At 34.1% G+C, this 20,944-nt stretch overlaps 1 pseudogene; it reads left to right on the top strand.

The window, feature by feature from the left end:
* The first annotated feature begins 769 nt into the window (after positions 1-769).
* LOC121257845 lies at positions 770-18,965 on the top strand (annotated as a pseudogene).
* Positions 18,966-20,944: the final 1,979 nt, after the last annotated feature.

The raw sequence follows: 20,944 nt of genomic DNA, 5'->3' as shown, positions 1-20,944 counted from the left end.
TAAAAGGACAGTGAGAATAGAGGAGATTGACAATAACGTTCTTGAAGAACAGTAAATGAACAACAAAAGTAGCAAATCTGTAAGTTAAAAAAATAGAAAATATTAGATCTATATCAATAATTATAGTCGATTGCATATGGCATATATTTATTACTACCAAAATAAATATATAAACAGTTTGAACAAATTGTAATATATTACAAATTTTAAAAGTTCTCAAATTTTGTTATTAATTTTGGATTAGTTAATAAAGTAGGAATTAAAGGAAAAAAATGCAGAAAAGAAATAGAGTATATTTTTCAAAGACTCTATTTTGTTATTATAATTTTATGGGTAATTTATATATTAATTTAGGTTGAAAAATATTTTTAACACCTATGTATTTTCCACATCTAAAGTCCTAAAGGGGAAAAAAACCCAAATTTTCACATCTAAAACCTAGCCCCTAATACCTCGGCCTCATGAAGCAAATAAATAAATAAATAAATAAAAATAAAAAAAGACACCTCCGACTCCAATACGATGCCCTTTGCAAGGGAAAACCCTAGGAATTTTTCCTCCCCTCTATTTATTTCCTTCTCTATGCCGACGACCTCATTTTTTTATCTCAAAAATTTGAAAAATGATATTCACAGGAGACTTGGCACAGGGATCGTGCAGGATCGTCAACATAGAAAATGAAACGTTGCGTTTCGCACGAACGATCCATTCAGCTTCCTTTTTGTTGTTTATGGGCCCCCAAATACTCCGAGCACTCTGCAATATAACAATGGCTATTTTCGGAGTGATTAGCCCGCAAGATGAAATTGGCTTTTATGGCCGTCCAATTGCTTACCTTGCTCCTGCTGTTTATGGGCCCCCAAATGTAAGTTATCCAATCATTATTTCAATAATCTCCCTTATAATTTTGGTATTAACTGACTACTTATTGTATTACTTTTGTTTGACTCATGCTTTGTTCCGCGTATTTCTCCTATTTGTTGTATTCCAGTCATTGGTTGTCCATTTTAAAAGTTATGTGAACAAGATGACTATTTCTTTGTCAATTGACCCAAGTTTGATTCCTAATCCCCACGAGCTCTGTAAAGATATAGAAGAATCACTCGAACTCGTTTGAGATGCTTCATTCAATAAAGGACTCATCAAGATGGACTAATCTTGCCATTCCAGAAGATATTCAAAATTAGGACGACTTTTTAATATGATATGATACGATCTATTAGTTCAAACGAAAAAGATCCACTATAGTGGTAGAGATAAATAAAGGATTTTAATAACTAATGTGGAAAAATCCACATCAAAAGTGTGCTAGCTAGGTGTGTTAGAAAAATGTGTTAAATAGATTTTCTCTAAATAAAGTAGGCCTAGACATTTTTGGTCGTTTAATGTTGCATGAAATATTTATATGGGCAGGAATAAATGTTGTAAGATTTACTTAATTGTCTTATCTTTTTTATTATTATTATTATTTGATGCGCTCAAGGTCGTTAATTTATTGGTCATGCGATGATTTGAACTTTCTTTCCTAAACTTAAAAATGGGCCTCACATGGATAGTATCTATTATATATATATATATATATATATATATATATATATATATATATATATATATATATATACACTTTAATTATTTTGCTTCAAGAATGAAATGATAAAAATATTTATTATTTTATATTAAATCGATACGGTTCATATATCATTTAAAAGGAAGAAAATTATATTCCGATAGATTAATAAGATATCAATAAATATTTTAAAGCCCAATTTATGACGTTTATCTCTCCCACTTTTAAGTCCTAAAGTTTGAATAAAAACTGTAAAAGGCTTTTTATATTTAAGAAAAATTCTACTCATCATCCTCATACAACACATCACACATAATTTTTTAATTTTTAATTTTTTTCTTATAAAATATGTGGTGTATGGATAATGAATAGAATAATTCAATTAGTTTAGAAAAAATAAAATCCAAAAAAATTAAAAAAAATAATAATAATAAGTGTAATATGTGATAATGATGAGTTACAAAATTATATATTTAATCTAGTATTGTACTTAGAGAACGAAACAACATACACAACAGTATGACTGTAGTTTACATAATTGATTTTTTTCTGCTGATTTGAGTTCTAAAGTTAAAGTTAAATAGATATTTGAACTTTGGCTGTAAATTGAGAATCCCGACTTTTTCTTTTGCTTTGAAAAAAGAAAAAGTTACTATGGCTTTAAATTTTACAAAAAAAATTTTTTTTTCTGATTTTTTTATAGGAGAGTACAAAATATAAAATTAAAGATAGATCTAGTTGCCATTTGGATAATGAGATGAAATAAGATGATTTTAGATTAAAGTTAAATAAATTATTGTTAAAATATTATTTTTTAAATGCATGTTTGTTTATGTGAAAATATTGTTGATGTGAAAAAACAAAAAAAAAAAAATTCAGGAATTCTTGATGGTTGAAATCACATACATGCGTGTTTTAACAATAGATAAAAATAAGAATGGTTTATGTTTTGCAAGCTTTTGTAAAAAGAATTATGGCTTTTGGATGAATGGTTGAAGTCATAGTGCACTTTTCCATTTTTGTATATAAGTTTTTCAACATAAATAACATTTTATGTGGTTTGTGTATTTGGAGAGTTTTATTTGGAATTTGCAGCGAAAAAAAATCGTCAGAAAAGATAACCTTTTAACAGCAATTTTTGACTTCCATTAGGGTAGATCAAAAGTAGAGAAATAATACAGGAGAACATGTAACGAGGTATAAATCGCTGGGAAAAGTCAATGGTGGTAATTTATAGGACTTTTCCCAGCGAAAATAATCGCTGTGAAAAATCACTTCCCTTGTAGTGAAGGTACCTTAATTAGTAGTTGGGGGCTGAAAGTTAGAAGTTGGAACGATCCAACTAAATATGGATTCCATGATCCTTAAGCATCTTAAATCTTTTGAGAGGAACTAGCTAGGCGTATCTTAAATATTGTGAAATAGAGTTGAAGGACTCACAACATTGACAGATACCCCTCGATCAATCTGTACTTTTTATTTTATGAATAAGCTTTCATTAAACTAAAAATAATAATAATACAAATAGAGGTGGTGGGAAGTCCAACAAAACATCATGTTACAACTAATCTAGCGCGCGCATGTAATTAAAACAAATAAGGGCAATGGAACCAAAGAATTGGATTTGGCCCATATTTTCTCTGGTTGATTGATAAAATTGCCACTAAAGGGTAGTTTGTTTTTGCAGAAAGTGTGAAATTTACCAGACAAAAATATGAAAGTTACCAGACACAAAACTGTCTCATGATAATCGCCCAAACACATTCAGATATGCAATTTATCCAACCTAGCTAGATGAACAGTTTTAATTAAGAGTAAGAAAAGTTTTAAAAGCACTTTATTGACAAATAGATCCAAAGATATATGGGCACTCGATCAGTCGCAGAAGGTAGCATAAAAAATGCAAGGAAAAAGGAGAAGTGTTAGATGATCTACAAAAAGATTTTACAAAATGAAACTTACAAACTAGCATGACTTTATATGAGATGTCATTTTCATTTTATAATAAAAAAATATGATTTAAAAGACTCGTGCATCAAACCACGTTAATCTGTAAATATATTGTAATAAGATTTATTTGTAATTCTAGTAATTCTCGGGGAAAAAAAAAAAAGATGCCAAAATTTTCAAATAGGCTTGTTAAGCCTTGAAACTCATTAATGGAAACCAAACTGAGTAGCTATAGCCTATATCTTATAATATAAGATGCCTTTTTCTTCTAAACATTTTTTTTAAAAGTCAACAACCCTTGTAGTTGGGGGTTGGAAGTTGGAACTCCAACCATATATGGATTCCATGATCCTTAAGCACCTTAAATGCTTTGAGAGGAACTTGGCGTGTCTTAAGGGAGCTGAACGGCTAACAACATTGTCAATTTAGGCTAGGGTGTTGTTTTGTGTTTTGCTAATGTGGAAGAAAATGCCAAGTTTTGGGTGTCATAAAATTCGGGCACTAGGTAGACAATCTTCACCATATTTAAAATATGCCTATTCTCTCTTATGTAAATCCATGAAAGTAAATAATTGTGGACACCGAAAAAGGCATGCATGGACAGATACAACATTTTTTATTTTTCATGCAACACGCCTTCAAAGTAAATTCATAACATTTAATAGGGTTGTGCAAAACTTCTGGCAAATACGACTCCGGCCGACATTCACTCCGATTCTAAATCTGACGGAGTTGAAAAATTTGGAGTTCGGAGTTGGAGTTACTCCGAGAATTTTGGTCTAAGTCGAAGTGGAGTCGGAGTCAATGTAAGATCTAACTTTGACTCTGACATATAGATTTAATATATTTAATATTGTAATCTAACCAATAGGAAGTTGAGTGGCCTAACGGTGTAGGCATGCATTTTGCAAACAACTGACTTGCCTTCGAGCCCCCTCGCATAAGAAAAGTATTTTGCAAACTTTTTTCTTAAAATGACGTCATTTACACCTCCTATATATTCATCTCTTCATTTCAACCAAAACTCTACATCGTTTCTCTTTTGTTCTCTCAAAAACTTTATTTTCTCTCTTGCCCTCAGCCAACAACTTTCTCTCTTCCTCTGTTGGAATCCGAAACTCTAGAATGCGAAAATCCTTAGTAGTAACTAGTAAGATAGTTACAAGAATAACGAAGCAAAGTGCTTGGGCATTGTCAGTTCAAAGAACATCGTTGGTAAGTCCAATCGGTTGCTGTTGTGTTTTGTTTGTCATAATTTTTTTTATTTGTTGTTCTCTGTTATAAAAAAATAAATAAATAAAATAAAATAAAATAAAATTGTAAAAGAACAAGTTGTTCTTTATTATAATTTTTGTGAAATGCTCTTTGTTGGGAGATCATGTTACAAGAGAGAAAACAAGTTGTGAAATGTTCTTTGTTGGGGGATCACTCTATTTTCTTTTTTGTTCTTTTTTCTTTCTTTTGTTGTTCTTCTGCTCCGATCGGAGTCCCAACCTCCAACTCCAACTCCGGCAACCCCGATTGGAGTCAGAATCTGCTTTGATTCAAAGTCAGAGTCAGAGTCGTAGTCGTAGCTGGAGTCGGAGCCCGACTTGGCCTTCGACTTTGGTTGGAGTCAAAGGTCGGAGTTGGGCTTTCCAACTTCGTTGGAGGTGGAGCCCAGCCCTAACTTTTAAGATATGGTTAGTACCTTTCACAACATTTATGATACCCCTAATGTCAATCTGTACTCTTTTTTTTCCTTTTATGAATAAGCTTTCATTAAACTAAAAAAAAAAAAATGCAAAGCGGAGGTCCTAACATGTATCCTAAAGAGACCCGTATTCCCTTCCTCAAGATCATCAGTTAGGGAAAGCAGAAACATAGTTGAGAGATCGGGATCGAATGAGATGGATTGTGGCAGACCGAGTTTCTTCAAGTTCGCTGGTGGAGGGGTGATTGTGAGGTGGGGTGGGTCAAATCTGGAAGATATTGACATAAAGAATCTACTGGTGCGGCACGTGTAACCGCTAGACGCATTTTGTTGCGGCGTGGCCACTTGCAGAACAAATCGCTCATGAGCCTCACACGCTAGGATTTTCACCACTGTTTTGATTCGTCCCGGTAGATCCGCTAATGGGGAGTTGCGAGGTCACAAACATTCCTTTAATTCCAAATTAACTAGCCAGCAGTTAATTTGATTATTAGAGTATCAGAAGTTAAGTGAATGTCCGATTAACTAGCCATTCCTGTATGCATGGGGTTTCTACACTTCAAAACATGCCCCTTTTCAAGCGTATAAAACAATTAAAGCCATTTGATTATTAGAGTATCAGAATCGGCTTGTAAAAAAAGAAAAAAAATTGAAGTTTCATATTTCCTATTTGGCTATTTTTGGTCCATTTGATTTTCCAAATTTTAGCTAAATTTTGAAACTACACAACTACTATATATTAATTTCGTTTTATAATTGCTTTCAGCTGACAGCTTAAAGATTATGCATCAATAAATTGATTAAAAGATTTCTTAGCGATGAGCCTGCATGTCATCATGTGTTGATCATGAAGTACTTGGACTTTTATGTGAGTGTCTGAGATGTGGATAGTGCATCAAGTGTCGCGCGTCTCACTTAATGGTCAAAGGTAGCTGCATGTATGCATGCCTAAAATCCAAATGTAACATTTGCGTTATTTCTTATAGTTATTAACGCATGTGTCTGATCATGATGAGTTGCTGGCCACTTGTACAATTCAATATTCTTAACGTATTTAATTTGTTTCTTGCTATTTCATTAAACAAAGTATTTAAAGGTCATTGGTAGCAACAAGTACTGCAAAAATAAAAAATGGACTCAGACGAAAGTAAATTTGGTGGATCATATTATTGGTCCCGAATTGGATCCCAACATAGATTTTCCCGACAGATTTGTGGAAGACTACGTGTCAAATGTCACAAGAAATCCCTTAGACCTCTTCAAACCATTATGGGAACTCCACATTCTCAATATCAAAACTTCAGATGCAGAGGCTGTTGGTGTCTTTAGGATTCACCACCCGATGGACGATGGTTCATCCCTCATATCCCTTCTCCTAACCTGTACACGGAAAACCTCTGACCCAGAAGCATTACCTAGTGTTCCAGTGAAAAAACGAGCAGGCCAGTTCAGTTCAACGTTTAAATCGTGGGATGGGTTTTGGTGGTTCTTTTTAGCAATTTGGGCGTTGTTTTTAAGGTTGATTTGGAACACTTTGGTGGATGTCTTGCTGTTTGTGGCGACCAATATTCTATTTCTGAATGACATGAAAACTTCGATAAAAGGTGCACCTGGGGTTGAGCTGAACGTAAAAAGGTTCGTGCATCGATCAGCCAGCTTGGACGACATAAATTAAGCTCGTGAAGAATGCAATGAACACGGTATGTACGTTGGTTCACGACAACCCATTTTATGGCTGGAGTAACGTTGATACAAGTAGATAAGTTTTGTGTGTGTGTGTGTGTGTGTGTGTATTTGTAGATCTCATTAAAAAATAATTTATACTTTTTAAAGATGGGGTTTATTTTTATACAAAAATTTACGCAAAATTTATCAATTTTTACAAATTATTTTAATTCTCTTATGCATATAGATTTAATTAGTTGATTTATTTACCTCTTTACGGACTTGATATTTCTCTTTTTCATTCAAGCTTACAAACTAATTAATGGTCCCAACTCGAGAATCTATTGTCCCCTATGTTGAACACAATCCATTAATTATACTTTGATTTGGATGCTTTCCAACTTCTTTGAATGATGTGGGACACGGAAAACTTTTTAATAATGTTGTCGAAAGCAACTATACAAGGACAGCCAAACTATTAATAAGTTGTACAGAAGTTGTTAAGTAGTAGTAGTATATATATGTATCAGTTTGGATAATGATATCCTTATATCTCATTTATTATTATTTTATTATTTAATTTTTTTTCTTCTTGCTCTTTTAATCTGGATTAAAAATTTCAGAACATGACATTCTTACATAATCTAAAAATAAATAAATTTAATAAATTAACGTAATTATGTAAATTAATTAAAAATAAATTTAATTTTATAAAAATTGACTCATAGAGTAAAAGAAAATCAGTTTTTATAAAATTGAATTTATTTTCTTCAAGGCTATGCAAGAAGATCATGTTTTAAAATGTTTAATCCAAATTCAAAGAGCAAAGGAAAAAAATAACTAGATACAAATTAATTTACTTAATTACGTTAGTTGACTGAATTTAGTACTAAAACAGTAGTATAAAAGAGGTGTAAGGGTACCCTTTAAATATTACATCTTTCTTTATTCTCTTTCTATAATGATCATATATTTTCTTAAAATCCGCATTTTTCAGGCAGCCATATATTTTTTCAAAATTGTACCAACATAGTTTCTTCAAGAACAGATAGTTTTATTAAAATATCTGGCAATCCCATTTAAATATTATTTTAGTAAAATAGGAAGAATAGTATATTATGATTAAATATTAGATACTTTACATTTTAAATATATTTTTAATTAAAGAAACTTATTTTATTTTGAAAGATTTTACTCATCAACCACTATATATGCATTCTCACACTTCATACTTACAGTCTTTTTTATAAGGTGTGAGAGTATTTTTCATAGGCTGTGAGAATGTTTTTCATAAGATGCGGGATGTGGGATAGTGAATAGTAACCGATAAGAATAATTTTTTTTATTATTATTTTATCTATAAATTTTAGATTGGACTAGTAAATATATTATATTGTATCGGCTGGGCATTTCTTCAGCCGCCAGCCGTTTACACCTGCAATTTTTTGGTATCCGGAAGCGAGTGCTGATCTCAGGGCCGGTTATCAAACTTTGCATCTATTTGAAATTCCAACAAAATTTTTGGCGGGTGCTCTTTTTTTAATCTATACTTTCTCTAGTCCTTTCTCTCTTCATGAGAGTCTGTTGTCCTCGCTTTGAGATCTGCTTATTCTCATTCAATTCATACAATATATCTGACTGGCCTGGTTACGTGTGTTCGATCTGCGATTCTCCTTAATCACAAAATGGTTGGGGATATTTTCGAACGTTGGAAATCGTTGTGATCACTATCTGAACATGAGAAGGTGGCTGTATGTTTCTCTGATTAATTGGATTCTAATAAAACCTTTGCTACGGACCAGAGTTTTCTTCGCGAACTTCTAATTGTGACGTTTTACAATAAGGAGGCTTTTAAGACGATGATGTCATGTCAAAGCAGAAATTTTACACCGGTGGTACCAAGCAGAAACAGCATGTCATCCCAAAAGTTTTTAAATACAATATCCTATATTCGCATTTTTATGCAGTAGAGAAACATACTACCAAAAATATTCATGCCTACACATCATGACAGAAATATTTCATTTTATTTCTGAAATATCAAGAGTAGGGCAGAAAATGTTCGAGATTGTTTTCATAACATGTAAAATATACAAGTTTTTCACAAATTCAGTTTTAGACAGTTTTTTTTTTTTTTTGACAAAATCTAGCATAGAATGACCGCTTATCTAACTTTTGAAATATACTATGTAAGTCTTGAGTCCGAACAATTGTAGTATCATAATTACCTAATCCAAATCACTATCAGTATATTAACAGCATCATTAAACCAACATAAATAACGAAATTCTGTAGTCCGGACTACAGCTCAATTAGAACTAACTCTTGAGCCCATAAACAAACCTTTCAACATCTGCTCCACTTGGTGCCTCAGGTTTACAATGGTCCAAGGAAGATAGTCCCAAAAATACAACTCCACCGATAATCAACCCACCCTCCTTGAAGTTCAGTACTTATAATCCATTAGAAGCACCACATGACAGAACACATTCACTACCCTAACATATTTGTATACCGAATTCAATGCCATAAACCACTTCCTACTATGCCCATGATATCTCAAAACCAACCTCCACTCAAACCAATACGATTACACAAATTTCACAAACACAGTCTTAATCCACAAAATTTCTCAACCGTCTGAAAAATTTAACAACCCATAGATGGACCGACAATTACATGATAGAGAGACATCAGAAAACACTTACAATAACGAAGAGAGGTACAGCAATTGGATTTTGGGATAAAGGTGGTGGCGTTGCAAGGAGGGTTCAAGAAGCAAGGCGGCATGGCAGGATAAGGTGTGGCTGTAACGTCCTGACCCTGAGGGTCCAGAGAGTTAACTCATATTACCTGATAATCAACTCCAACACTGATAGTATACTTTCCAAAACTCTAAATCAAACGTAAACACTTCAAATTTAATTAACTACACAAACTCATATATCAAAATCTTCAATACAGTAATCCTATCAACTTCTCTACATGTCCCTTAAACTCACGTTTCAACAATATAATTAACAAAAATCATCAATACTCATCGAAGACTTTCTGTTCTTAATCCACTATTCTTAAGTCATCTCACCCAATGTTTCATAGTCTTGATCCTCAGCTGAAAAATTCAAAATCATCTGAAAATATTGTGAAGATAAAAGGGGTGAGTTATCAACAACTCAGTAAACAGAGAACATATACTAGTATGCAAACATGAGCATTTACAGATTTCAGACTGCAGAACAAAACACTTTTTATTTTCAGAATGTAGAGTCAGAACATGTTATCAAAATATCAGAGCGAAGGTTCAGAAAATATTCTTATTCAAAGTCTTTTGGCATAGCATAACTGACCACCATCATACCAGAACATCACATTACATCAGAGGCCATGTTTAACCCCCGTGGTAAGGTTGTGCAAATCCCGGTAGCTAACCGAGCAGAAACAAAATGTGAATCTTCCCCTTATTTATTCTCGGAGCCCCGAGTGTGCACACAGGAAATACCACCAGAAAAACCACTTTGTTTCCAAAGTGGATGCACCAAAAATAGAACAGTTGGTATCAACCCAAATAGAAGCCACTATTAGCACCCGTGGTAGGTCAAATAGATCACCATCCACAAACCACATCCCGATTCAGAATGTCATGCTAAAAGTTTTCAGAAATTACATCATATCAGAGTACAAAATATCTTCAGAACAGAACAAAGTTTTCAGAAATCACATCATATCAGAGTACAGAACATCTTCAGAACAGAACAAAATCAGATCACAAAATATAATTTTATGCACAAACTTTCATATTCGCTCTCTTTTGCACAGTTCAGAAGTAAAATGCAAAATAGCTCATGTCTACACAAGTCATACCAGAAAATACTTTATTCTTAAACAGAATCTCATGAGTAATGCAGAACAAATAGATGAGGTAGTTCAGATCTTTTTTCATAACAAAACATGCATATTTTCAAAAATCAACATCAGCCCATTTTATTTTTATGCAAATCTAGCATATGAACCCCGCTTACCTGGACGACTTAGCTTTTCAAACTTCTCCTCAAAAATGTCGAGTCGACTATAAATCGTCACCTATAAAAATAATCACGTAATTTTCATAAGTTTTCAATCAATCAAGGATTTCGATATTTAAGCCTAAGCTTTTAAAATAACCTATTTTAATTCCTCAAAACTTAAAACCATCATAATCCCAAAATATATCATCACTTCCTAAAATCACCACTATCGACCATAACCAACGTCAAACTCAAAACACCAATATTTAAACCCAAAACAACTAACAAATCTCATAGCATAAACCAATCACACAAACAACTCCATCATCAAATCCAACCGACCCCTTACTCCTCAAACTCAATCCGGCACAACCAACCAATTCACAGTAAATATGATTTAGCGCAAAAATACATTTAAATCTCAAAAGTTCTTTGAAAAAATACTTACAATTAGTATAATTTTTGAAAGATCACGGAGGTGCTAGAAGTGGCGGCACAGCAACGAAATAGTGTAAAATGCAATGTGGTCGTGAGTCTCAAAAATCCACTTTTGCACAGGGACGAACCAAGACTTGAGATTACTAAGGAAAGGCTTAGGAATGTCGGTGAAGCTAATGGTGGTGGTGGTTGGCCATGGGTGGCGACGTAAAGGGCGGTTGAAGTCCAAAATGTCCAAAACGGAAATGTTGATAGTGGGGCTTCACCGGTGGCAGATCGGAGCTGGGGATGGGTGGTTTAGGTTGCTAGAAGGTCAAGAAAGATGTGGTGGCTAGAGGTGGCGCGACGGCGGCGCAAGGACGCAAGGAATGCCCCGGTTTAAGGCCGCGCGTGGGGGTTAACGGTGGCACGGGAGGAGCTGAAAACATAGGGTGGTGGTCGCCGGCCGGTGAGGAAGAGGATGGGAGGGGCGGTGGTGGACACGGCGGCGCTTGGGTCTGTGACATAGAAAACGCACGGGGAGAGGGAGAGAGAGGCTCATGTGCGCGGGAGGAAGCAAGGGTTCCAGAGGAAAAAGAAAGAAGAAAAAGAGGAAAGAGAAAAAGAAAGAGGAAAAAGAAAAATGGAGAGAAAGAAATGAGGTCTAATTCTCACAACTTAGCTCACAAAATGATCCAGCGAAAATTATTTCAAAACAGTAAATTTAAATAAAATAATTTAAACCCAAAGCCTAAGTAAAATGAAATAATTAAATCCAACAGCACAATAATTTTAAAACCCACAAACAACTAATTTAAATTAAAGAACAATTTACATACAAAACAATATTTAATATTAAGAAAGCACAGCAAAATATATTTCAAAACTTAAAAAGAAATCATGAAATAAACCAACTAGAAGCTCAATAAATTTTAAAACATGAGAACTAATATTTAAATTAATTAAAATAATCATTTAGTTAAAATACACTAAAATATGAGATATCACAGTAGCAGCCTCCATTAGTCACAGTGGTTGGCTTAATGCAGAGAGAGAGAGAGAGAGAGGGACGGAGTGACCTCACCAATGGCGGTGTGGCACAAACTTGGGATTGCACCAATTTACGATTACTAAAACTTTAAATTAGTTATATAATATAAACATATGTAAAAAAGTAGGAATATATTTGTAGTAAATCCCAAAGTAAACACCACCTGATCTCTCTCCAAAAACACATCGGGATGGCTATCATAAGCGGTTTTATCGTATGACTGTTTGAAGCTGCACATGATGCATAATTAATTGTCAATTGATAGGTGATTGTTTATGCACTTTCTTTATCCGATTCTATCTAATAAATAAAGCTTTTGTTTTTTTTCATAATTTGATGTGGATGAATTTTACAAACTGTAAATGATGTTGTTGTTGGAATAACTCAAGCTGGCCTATCGAGATATCTGAATTGTAGATATAGTAAGTTTCCAACAATTCCATAGACAATCATTTTGTGATATATTAATGTATTGTTTAACCTCATTCATGCTGATCATGGCATTTTTAAGTGAAAAATCCCCATTTGCACTTCTGCTCAAGCAATTATGCATGGGTACTACTCTATAATATCATGTTTAGCTGTTACAGTAATTCCCAAAGGAAATAGCTCTTATCTTCTAGGAAAATAAAAGCAGCTTCCTAGTAATGATATTTATCGTACATCTTCTAATTATATGGTATTAATTAAATGCCTAACTGATAAGTTGTCAATCATTGATTCCGAATCAGAAAATAATAAGATCAAAATGATACTCACAATGATGATTAATAGTATTTTTTTCATTATGCATATCATCATGTATAAGCTACCGACACCATGAGCATTAATGCTTATCCCTAAAGCATATAATATAGTTCACTCATCATGTACAGGTGGTGAGAAGCATAAAGATGGGCGAGTGAAGCAAAGCAATAGGAATATCCCCGAAAGGTATCTGCCTTAGGACAGTCATTCTCGTCAATCTCAAAAAGTCTGCAGGAATACAGGTAAATTATCTTTCTGTCATAGTTTGAAAAATATAGCATCATCATCCCAATATGCCTTAATTAATGCTACAATATTAAATCCAAACTCTAAAAAAAAGAACAAACTCTAAATTAAATGACTAATTAGCATCAAATCATGATCATACCTCTAACAGAAAGAATTTAATTTTAATTAAATAAGATATGGCTGATATGATAGCTAAGGGGTCGAAAATTAGGTGGGATAATGTGATCGAATATTTGTTCCTCCCATTCACCATTGCTTTGCAAGACGACCCATTGGATTATGTTCGGAAAGCAAAGGCCACCATTGATAGAAAAAAGCTCTCACTTGAACCTATATTCACAAATACGTGTCTTGGGTTAGTATTCAGAACATTTGGAACCAAGGTACATACGTACATTATATATACGATCGATCTCCTTAGACCTAACACTTCAATTTTATAACTCAAGCTAGTTATTGTCAAATAAATTATTACCAAGGATTAATTAATCATATCCAAATTGAATTGAAGCATTATATAATCTCATAGAAGTAATTCATTGTTACGAGCGCGAGCGAGCGAGCGAGTAACAAGTGGATCAACATGAAAAGATGCTGGATCAACCCGGCGTGCTTTACCTATTTTGAATAAAATTCAAAGAATGGTTGGTTTGTTTTGAGAGGGAACCCACCTCGGCAACTAGTTGCTGAATTATTTTATTGATAATCTTCGTAACAATCTTTCCCAAACTTATAAGTCGTAACTTACATGGAAAGAATTACAACTCTTTATTCGAAATTAACCCCAACTTACCAAAAATCTTAGCTAATTGATTACATATAAATAAGGCAAGTCAATGCCTCAATATCCTTATTCAAAAAGCAGTAAAAATAGAAAGCCGATGTCTTGGAGCTGAACTTCTGTAACATTCCTCCCCTCTTCAAGATGTTCCTTGTCTTCAAGGAAAAAAATCCAGAAATTGATCCTTGATCATCATCAAGTTCTCCCAAGTGGCCTCTGTTGGATTGTTGTCCTTCCAGTGAACTAGAACTTCAGCCTTCTCCATGCCCACGCTGAGATAAAATGGCTTCCGGTGTGATTGGTGGTGCGTTGAGCGAAATTTCAGGTAGTTTAGTAGAATACTACCTTTTATCATTGCCACATCTTATGGAAGCCATCGTGTGTGCCTGCATGAAATTCATTGAGAATGATAGGAATGAGAGAAGGGTTAGCTTGCAAGTAAATACGATCCTTGAAGAAGATCAGCCTGCTTTGTACCCCCAAGGACCCACGGCCTCCCCAGCTTGGATATTTTCTGCCAACATCTTCAGCTCAGCATTATTCTCAATTTCTTCTTTGATTGTGTCCATCCAACTGGGTAAGAGACTACTAATTGCTAAAATTCGTGCATCTTCCCCAACCGAAGATACATGCTCGTTGCACCTAGACAACCCATCCGCAGCTAAGTTCTCCCTCCCCTTTTTATACTTAATAACAAAATCATATCCCATTAACTTCACAAGCCATTTTTGTTGAGCTTCGGTGGTGATAGTTTGGCCCCACAAATGCCTCAAGCTCTTGTGATCAGTCTGGACAATGAACTTGGCCCCAAGCAAATACGGTCTCCATTTTTGAATGGCAGCCACCAATGCCATGACTTCCTTGTCATAAGTCGATTTGCTCAAATTATGTCCTTGAAGGGACTTGCTGAAGTAGGCCACTGTCTTTCCTTCTTGCATGAGCACCCCCAAAACCTACCCCCGATGCGTCACACTCCCCCGACGCGTCACACTCCACAATAGAAGACAAAGAAAAATTTGGAAGTGCCAATACCGGTCTAGTGATCATGGCTTGTTTGAGGTTTTGAAATGCTTCTTCGGCTTGCTCATTACATTTGAAGTTATCTTTTTTTAGGAGCTGAGTTAAGGGGCCTACAGTTATCCCGTAATGGTGAATGAACTTTCGATAATATCTCGTCAATCCAAGAAAGCTGTGTAACTCCTTGATGGACTGAGGCTGAGGCTACCTATTCATGGCTACGATTTTTTCTAGGTCCATGGAGACCCCCTTGTCGGATATAAAATGTCCCAAATAACTTACTCGTCCCTGCCCAAACTGACACTTCCATTCTCACATAAAGTTGGTTAGCTTGCAACATTTTTAAAACATTCTTAAGATGTGTTAAATGTTCCTCCCAATTTTGACAATATATTAAAATATCGTCGAAAAAAACCAAGACATACCTTGGCAAAATGGGCTTGAAAATCTCGTTCATTACAGATTGAAATGTTGCCGGTGCGTTTGTCAGTCCATATGGCATAACGAGGAACTCGTAGTGCCCATGGTGAGTGCGGAACGCCGTTTTTTCAATGTCAAGCCCATGCATCCTTATCTGATGGTATCCCTAGGGAGATCAAGTTTCGAAAATACCTTCGCTCCATTTAATTCATCAAGTAGTTCATCAATGACAGGTATTGAAAATTTATCTTTTATTGTGATCAAATTGAGAGCCCTATAATCCACGCATAATCGAATCCATCTTTCTTTTTCACCATCAATACAGGAGAAGAATATGGGCTGCTACTTGGTTGCACCATGCTAGACTACAGCAAGCTGGTGATGAGTTTCTCAATTTCTCCCTTTATATAGTGAGGGTAGCGATAGGCCTCACATTGACTTGCCCTGCACCTTGCTTCAATGTTATCTTGTGACTATGGTTTTGGTCTGGAGGAAGACCCTTTGGTTCTGCAAATAAATTTTGGAACTCCTGTATTATGGCTTTCAGACCAGAGGTAAGCATTGATGGACCTACAAAATTAGCACCCAGTTTTATGAAAGAATTTTGGTTATGTGCATTTGCACTCTGCAGCTCGGAAGGAAGCAACTAGCACAGCAAACCAATTTTCTTCCGCCTTAATTCTTTGATTGCGACTCTTCCTTCCACTACCTTATGCATTGGACCCTTGATTCCCATCAACTCAATCCATCTTCCCGAATACTCGAAATTCATAACCATCTTGTTGAAATCCAAACAAATGGGTCCCGACGTCCGCATCCATTGCGTGCCTAGAACTGCATCACAGCCTTCAATAGCTAATAGGAAAAAATCAATGGAGAACCAAATACCATGGAAAGATATTTGAACCCCATCACACCTTCCTTTACAATCTAATTTTTCACCATTGGCTACCATTACCTTCATCCCACGCATTTGCTGTTGTGGTAAGCCCATTGCTTCAGCAAATGAGGTATTCAAAAATTTGTGGGAACTCCCGGTGTCAAGCAAAACCTTAATACCCTGCCCCTTCACTACTCCTCTGATCCTCATGGTTTGCGGTGAAGTTGATCCCACAATGGCATGGAGTGAAATCACCGGTTCATGCTCGTTGCCCAACAACCTATCCTCTTCTCCATCGTCCTCTACTTCCCCTTCGTTTAAAAATATTCCTTCAAAGAAAAACAATTTTTTACACCGGTGGCCTAGTGTAAAATTCTCATTACAGTTAAAACATAGTCTCCTTTTTCTTCTTTCTTGTATTTCGCCTGGACTCAATCACCTTATTGGGGGTGCTCTATTTCTTGCCAAGTTTACCGATGGCAATGGGGGTGGCGTTTGGTCCATGTTCGTTGTTCGCCTGGCTTCCACAACCATGGGTCTCTTAGCATGTCTGGTTTCAAACAAACAGGCCAAACCAATAACGTCTGTGATAGACGTTGGTCTAGCAGCTTGGACGTCGGTTCGCACTGGTTCTTTGAGTCCACTTATGAAACATCCAAGCTGATGGGTTGGGGCCAATTCGCCCACACGACTCAATAATTGCTCAAATTGCAGTTGGTACTCCCGAACTGTTCCAGTTTGCCGCAGCTTACTCAATGAACCAAAATGATCCTCAAACATTGTTGGTCCATACCGAATACGAAGTCCACCCTTCAGCGCCTCCCATGAATTAATTTCTTCAATGTCTTTGAATAGTTGATACCACATTTGTACCTTGCCCTCTAGGTGGTATGTAGCCAAAGGTAATTTTTCTTCCTCCTCCGTCTATTGGTAATCAAAAAATTGCTCCACACGATAAATCCAACTGGGTGGATTATCCAAACCGTTGTATCTAGGAAAGTCCAACTTGGCTAGTTTTGGAACTGCCAAGTTGTGCCCTCCATTATTCCTTCCTCACCCGTTTCATGATCCAGACCCTTCTCCCTCTTCCGAATTCTTGTCTGCCAAGGAATCCACCTTCGCGCTGGTTTCTTTGACTCTTTTCATAAGTCGCTCCATAATGCTTCCGAAATTAGCCATATGTTGTTCTAAACGCTCCGTTCTTGAATTTGCAATGACTTGCTCTGATGCCAAATTGTTACGAGCGTGAGAGAGTAACAGGTGGATCAACAAGAAAAAACGCTGGATCAACCCGGCATGCTTTACCTATTGTGAATAAAATTCAAAGAATGGTTGGTTTGTTTTGAGAGGGAACCCACCTCGGCAATTAGTTGTTGAATTATTTTATTGATAATCTTCATAACAATCTTTCCCAAACTTATAAGACGTAACTTACGTGGAAAGAATTACGGGTCTTTATTCGAAATTAATGCCAACTTACCAAAAATCATAGCTAATTGATTACATAAAAATAAGGCAAGTCAATGCCTCAATATCCTTATTCGAAAAGCAGTAAAAATAGAAAGTTGATGTCTTGGAGCAGTACTTCCATAACATTCATCACTTACGTATATAATTGTGGAAGCATTGCGCAAACTCTTTGTAAAAAGTCAGCCAATCTCGTTAAAAAAAAGTAATTTTTTTTTATATTTTTTTATGATAGGGTTCACTTTTTAACAAATAGACTGCATGAGGCTTGTATATTGAGATTTGTACAAATCATCATTAAAAAAAATGAGTATATCATTGCAGAAAAAAAAAATGTTTATCATTACTAGAGAGTATGACAAGCTGCTGAATATATAATGTCATAAATTATGTTTACATCATGGATATATAACAGGTTGCTGCTGCTATAATACGCCGAGCACTCTCCAATATAACAATGGTTATTTCCAGAGTGATTGGTCCGCAAGAAGAAATTAGCTTTTATGGCCATCCAATGGCTTACCTTGCTCCTACAGTATATGGGTCCCCAAATGTAAGTTATCCAATCATTATTTGAATTGTCTCCCTTATAATTTCGGTACGTATTAACTGACTACTTATTGTATTTCTTTTATTTGTATTGTAGTCACTGGTTGTCCACTTTCAAAGTTATGTGAACAAGATGACTATTTCTTTGTCTATTGACCCAAGTGTGATTCCTGATTCTCACAAGCTCTATAACAATATAGAAGAATCACTCAAACTCGTTCGAGATGCTGCAGTCAATAAAGGACTCATCAAGCTGAAGGATGTTGTCTAAAATTAATTGATCTTGCCATTCCAGAAGATATTCAAAATTTGGGTCATTTTTTAATATGATATGATATAATGATCTATTAGTTCAAACGAAAAAGATCCACTCAAGTGGGAGAGATAAATAAAGGATTTTAATAACTGATGTCGAATTTTCAACATCAGTAGTGTTCTAGGTGTGTTTAAAAAATGTGTTAAATAGATTTTCTCTAAATAAAGTGGGCGTAGACATTTTTTGGCCTTTCTAGTGTTGCATGAAATATTTATATGGACATAAATAAATATTGTAAGACTTATTTAATACATAAGTAACTAGCTCAAAAGTTATTTCATCTTCAATCTTCAAACTTTCACCACAATCTTCCTCTTCAAAATTTTCTATATTTTCAGAAAAAAATAGTTATCTCTTCCACAGCTTCATCTTCATTGGGATTGGTATCATAAATCGGTATAAGGTTTCATCCTATGGAAGAATGTTCATCTTCATTCCCTACCTCAACTCCAAACTTCGGGACGACTAGGGATAAAGCTTCTTCAATCTCCAAATAAGAAGCTCTTATTTTATCATTTGTATAGTGACCTACGAGAGACCATGAGGGACTATAAAATGCTTCCATTATAGTGGATTTGCATCCCAAATGACCTGTGAACGTAAGCTCGATGTCAAACTACGTAAATCCGTGTGTCTTGTTTTGTACTTATATTTGTTGTATTAATTAGTTTCTATTTACTGCAATGAACGTGCGTACGGACATCATACTGCAGCTCTGAACCGCCATCGTCAGCCCCAAACTACACTAATCGAGGTCCAAACCCACGATTGTGGGCCGAAGATGACTCATTTTCCCACTTCTGTCTATTCTTACAAAGAAAAACTTCAACAAATTAAGAAAATGATATAATTTAGATTATAACATGTAAAAAGACAATTTTTTTAAATTAGCATATATCATACTATTAACTTAATATCTCTCCCCTCTCACACCTGATCTCTTGCCGTTTATCATTACATTATTTGCCGGTTTAGCCGGAATCTCCTCCAACAGGCATCATCTTCAAGTAATTAAAGGAAATGTATATTTGCTTAGATTTCACATTTTCATTTTATGCTTTTGAAATTGAAGTTATTACTCTTGCAATATTGGGCGGTCAATTTTGGTTAGAACATTTTTCTTTCAAAAGTTCCTAGCTAGATCTTTCTTTTGGATTACGAGGTGGATGGGTGCGTTAACATTAAAGCTACGTTTGGGTAGCCAACATATCTCAACACTTTCTAAGTATTCTCGTACTATTAGAAATACTCCATATGCCAAACGCAATGAACCATTTTCATACCAAAATCTTTCCAAAAATCACTATAATATTTATCACTATTATATATAAATAAAAATTAAAATCAATAATATTTATCACTATTATATATAAATAAAAAATAAAATCACTATAATATATATCACTATTAAATATAAATAAAAAATAAAATCACTATAATATTTATCACTATTACATATAAATAAAAAATAAAATCACTATAATATTTATCACCATTACATATAAATAAAAAATAAAATCACTATAATATTTATCACTATTATATATAAATAAAAAATAAAATCACTATAACATATAAATAAAAAATAAAATCACTATAATATTTATCACTATTATATATAAATAAAAAATAAAATCACTATAATATATAAATAAAAAATAAAATCACTATAATATTTATCACTATTATATATAAATAAATAAAATAAAATCACTATAATATTTATCACTATTATGTATAAATAAAAAATAAAATCACTATAATATTTATCACTATTATGTATAAATAAAAAATAAAATCACTATATTATTTATCACTATTATATATAAATAAAAAATAAAATTACTATAATATTTATCACTATTATATATAAATAAAAAATAAAATCACTATAATATATATCACTATTAAATATAAATAAAAAATAAAATCACTATAATATTTATCACTATTACATATAAATAAAAAATAAAATCACTATAATATTTATCACCATTACATATAAATAAAAAATAAAATCACTATAATATTTATCACTATTATATATAAATAAAAAATAAAATCACTATAACATATAAATAAAAAATAAAATCACTATAATATTTATCACTATTATATATAAATAAAAAATAAAATCACTATAATATATAAATAAAAAATAAAATCACTAT

The sequence above is a fragment of the Juglans microcarpa x Juglans regia genome, chromosome 3S, assembly GCF_004785595.1.
Source record: "Juglans microcarpa x Juglans regia isolate MS1-56 chromosome 3S, Jm3101_v1.0, whole genome shotgun sequence".
In the NCBI taxonomy this organism is placed as follows: domain Eukaryota; kingdom Viridiplantae; phylum Streptophyta; class Magnoliopsida; order Fagales; family Juglandaceae; genus Juglans; species Juglans microcarpa x Juglans regia.
Note: the sequence above shows the minus strand (reverse complement) of the source record. Positions and strands in the feature narration are given on the sequence as shown.